Genomic DNA, 4,519 nt, shown 5'->3' with positions numbered 1-4,519 from the left:
GTGCAATGCTTGTGTCTGCCTCCTCCAGCACTCAAGGCACAACCCGATTTAGTGGTCATGACCTCGTCAAGTCTAAGTTGTCAGCTTCTCACAAGATCCGGGGAAATGAATGGAGGAAGCTTGCAAGGAATAAAGGTATAAATGAATGAAATGCCACAGACCTCTATGCCTATCAGTTCTGCGTTTGTTTTGGCCAGACAAGTTTGTTGGGACTGGTGGAACTGTGTGTATTTACAAGACTACCCATGCCCGTGCCAAGTTCTGGCCTAAGGGTCAAGGTCCTCTTAGTTAGCAGGGTGGTGGTGGTTGTGTGTCTGGAGGTACACAGAGCAGCGGGGAAGTCAGCCCCCAGCTCCTTCGCAGCAGTGGCTAGCACCTTCCAGGGCCTGCAGACCCCCAAGCCCACGTGTATCCCCTGCAGGCAGAGCAATGCTGTAGCAGACATCTGAATTCTGTTAGGGTAAATAAGCAGAATGCGGCCTCCTGCTAGCCTGGACAGAACTGCCCCTGGCCTCGCGGCGTCCACTTGTACAAGGCGCGCTGGAAATGTGTGCCTCTCTCCAGCGACACCTGGTTGGTCACTCAAGAGGAAATGTGCCCTGGGAACTGAGTTGTGGCACAGCTCTGCGGGCGCACCTCCTCTCGGCCTCCTGCCTCTCGCCATCCCTCAGCCTGGTGCTTCCTACACTCAGCTCCACCCAGTTCTCCCAGGGAGGGTCTGTGGGTGGGGCATGGGAAGGGAGCTGCAGTGTTTCAAACCCACACAGAAACAATCCCCACACACGCAGTTCTTGCTCTCTGAGATTCCTTTTACTTTATGCCAACAGAGTGAGTGTGAATGAGTGTGAACTTGCAGGCAGCAGGCTGCACGCCGACTGGCTCTGCAGCCCCTCGTGGCCACCCGGCCCTCCCCTGGAGCCCTGCGGCCAGGGCAGCAGCATTGTGCCAGCCGGGGCAGAGTTCACTCCTATCACCAGGACCTTCTGACTGGTGGCAGTGTCTGTCCTGATCTGTTTCTGAGGGTTATCCTGCCCCCGTAGAGCTACTCAGCTCGCCACGGACAAACTGCACTGGCCGCACTCCCTCTGCAGTGAATGCCTCCGGGGCACGGGGGCGGTGGTAGTCTATTTAATACAGTCTGGTGCTGCCACAGGATTCCTGAGGCTGGAAGAGGAGAGGAGAAGCTTGCTGTTAGTTTTGGAGGCTCGACCTCTGCTGAGGGCCCCGATGGTGCTGCGGCAGATGTGCTGAAAGGTCATGGACGAGACAGGAAGCCGGAGAGTGGAAGGGGCCAGGCTTGCTCTGTGGTAACAGCTGGTTGGGAAGAACCCACTCGCAGGATGTGGGACTCCAGTAACCTCTGACCTTCCCCTGTGCCCCGCCTCTTAAAGTCCCCAAGGCATCCACCTTCAGGGAATACCCTCAAAGCACACCTAAACCACACTTGTGCTTATAACCGTGTAACTACCAGATACAAATCCTGCATTTTACACGGCAGTCCCACGACGGAGGGCAGAGCTGGGTCACTTGGCAGACTTCTCAGTAGCCTGGCACTATGTGTCAGCTGGAGCACATTCAGGTGCCCTGAGCAGTCTTTGGTTACACCATGAACCTGGGGACAGCCCTACCCAGCCCTACCCAGCAGCACAGCTGCTCTGCTCACTGATGCTGTTGTCCTGCACAGTGGGGACCTGAGTGGGGTCTCACAGATTCCCAGGGTTTCTGAGCTAGGAGCAGTTCCTGGCCCTGGTCCTGCCCCTGTCCCCCGCCCTCTTCCTGGTCACAAGCATGGGGTAGCCCTGAAACTCATTCCGCAGATTCAGGGATAAATAAAAGCGTTCAGCTAGTCTACCAGGCGTTTCACATCTGACACGATGCCTGGAATGTCTTCTAACTGGTGCCTGTGGAATATGCTGCAACTGCAGTTACAGACTTTCTGGCCAGACCCTGTCACAAACGTAGCGAGCATAATGCCTAGAACCTGTCACAAGGAGAACTCCAGGTCATTTGGGCCAGTTCGCAGAATCTGAGTGGGGCTCTTGTTATGTGTACCTGTCACACTTCCACAAATGGCTACATATCAAAACGGGCTGGGGTACAGCTAGCAAAGCCTCCTTTGAGATGCCAGGTGGCCTCCAGCAGGGGGCGCTGAAGGCCTGCGGCCGGCAGCGTCAGGTGTTGGCAGTCAGGCCAAGTTGCACGGTGGGGCTGCCCTAAACTGCAGCTCTGGGTTGCACAGGCTGCTGTGGGGTCAGCGAGGTGAGGCTGGGCTCTCTGACAAGCGCCTCCCAGCGTTCTGCCTTTTTATTTTTAAAGATTTATTTATTTTTATTGGAAAGGCAGATTTACAGAGAGAAGACAGAAAGATCTCCCAAGCGGCAGTTCACCCCTCAAACTGCCCCAACTGCCAGAGCTGAGCCAATCCAAAGTCAGAAGCCAGGGTCCTCTTCCGGTCTCCCATGCAGGTACAGGGTCCCAAGGCTTTGGGCCATCCTTGACTGCTTTCCCAGACCACATGCAGAGAACTGGATGGGAAGTAGAACAGCTGGGACATTAACTGGTGCCCATATGGGATCCTGGTGCTGGCAGATGGAAGATTAGCCAATTGAGCCACTGTGCTGGCCCTCAGAATTTTGTGTTAACTGGTCGTAGATGCTGGCCAACATGGATGATGGCTGTGTCTGAAACCTACATCATGTTTCCCCTTCCTTGTCCACTGATTCTGCTGCAGGGGCCTCCAGCCCAGGGCCCCTGATTAGGGCCGAAAAGAAGGAAGCGTCCTCTGATCAGGGTCTGAAGGACTCTTGGGTGCAGCTTCCTGGAGGGACTCCAGAGGAAGTGGACCCCGTAGCTGTGGAAGCCCTGGTCTGGGTGTGGACTGGACATTTGCCTGACCTGTAGCATGCATGGCTCAGTGAACGTAGGTGCCTTGCTCCCTGCTACTCTGCCACACTCAAGGTGACCTGACCCTCTAAGTCAGTTGTCTCCCCAGACCCCAGGACAGCAGCTATAGGTACCATGGTGACCTCAGACTAGAGCCCCCATTTCAAGGTGGGATTAGGGCTGTGGGGCACTGTGGTTTTCTTTCTTTCTTTCTTTCTTTCTTTCTTTCTTTCTTTCTTTCTTTCTCTCTCTTTCTTTCTTTCGGGCACTGTGGTATTCTTTCTTTTTTTTTTTAAGATTTATTTTATTTTTATTGGAAAGTCAGATATACAGAGAGGAGGAGGGACAGAGAGGAAGATCTTCCATTTGCTGATTCAATCCCCAAGTAACTGCAACAGTTGGAGCTGCACCGATCCAAAGCCAGGAGCTTCGCCTGGATCTCCCACGTGGGTGCAGGGTCCCAAGGCCCTGGGCCATCCTCAACTGCTTTCCCAGGCCACAAGCAGGGAGCTGGATGGAAAGAGGTACAACTGGGATTAGAACCGGCACCCATATGGGATCCTGGTACATTCAGGGCAAGGACGTTAGCCATTAGGCCACTGTGCCAGGTCTTCTTTTTTCTTTTCTTTTTTTTTTTTTTTTTTTTGTCCACATACCTGTAAGTTTATTTTTCTTTCTTTTTAAATAAATTTATTTTATTTTAGATGATGCTTACCTAGTTGTGAAGGATGCATGTCCATGTGGACCACCAATTAAGGTGGCAAGGGTCAAGGAATGGGGAAAGTAGATGTTACAATTACTTCCAAACTTTTTCTTCCTGTGTCTGGGGGAGCAGGGGAAAGTAGAGGAGAGAGCCACTCCCAATAGTTTAGCTGCATCAGTACCCCAGGATGGGGCACGGCCACTCGACATCATCGCAGGGTCCCTGATTGGAGCATGCTCCGAAGGTTCTGCCCAGGTGGTTTAGACAGTTCTGAGATGCCGTTGATATTGTTGCTCCAAGGATGAGGAAATCCTTCCCAGGTCGTTGGCTGACACAGTCCACCTTAGAGTCTGCCCTCGGCCAGATACTTGCTGTTAAAGTTTGGCTGTGAGAGTGAAACAATAGACCTGCCTGAATTTCGATGTTGGGAAAATCTTCTAGAGGCAGCTCGATCAAGAGCGTGGCTCTGTCCGTCACCTCTGTCCCCAGGGTGACCCTTCCCCCAAGACTGCCCAGGAGGAGTGACGTTCAAGGACAGGGCCAGGAGAGACAAAACATCTCAGTATGCCCCAAAAGTCCTCAGCAGTGGTGTAGGCAGCCTGCCAAGATGGTGGGGTAAGACTGAAACAAACACATAAGGATATCAAGGGGAAAGAAAAAATGAGGGGAGAAAAAATGCGAGGTGCAGTGAGAGTGAAGGTGGTGTGGGGAAGCCTGGCGATGGCTTCAGGACGTGGCAAGGCCCGAGTGCTCTGGCCCCTGCCACAGCAGGAAGGCAAGGCCAGGCACCAGGGGCCTGTCGCACCTGCCCAAAGGCTCCCAGTGGCCTGGGCTTTGGACCAGGCCAGCAGAAGTGTGGGTTCTTGCTCTCCCTGCTGCCTGCTCAGGGACGCACAGGCACCTGCTGAGTGGGGCTGGGAGGGGGGGAACAGA

This window comes from Ochotona princeps, chromosome 8 (genome assembly GCF_030435755.1).
Source record: "Ochotona princeps isolate mOchPri1 chromosome 8, mOchPri1.hap1, whole genome shotgun sequence".
NCBI lineage: Eukaryota > Metazoa > Chordata > Mammalia > Lagomorpha > Ochotonidae > Ochotona > Ochotona princeps.
The sequence above is the reverse complement of the archived record's forward strand: the minus strand, read 5'-3'. Positions refer to the sequence as shown.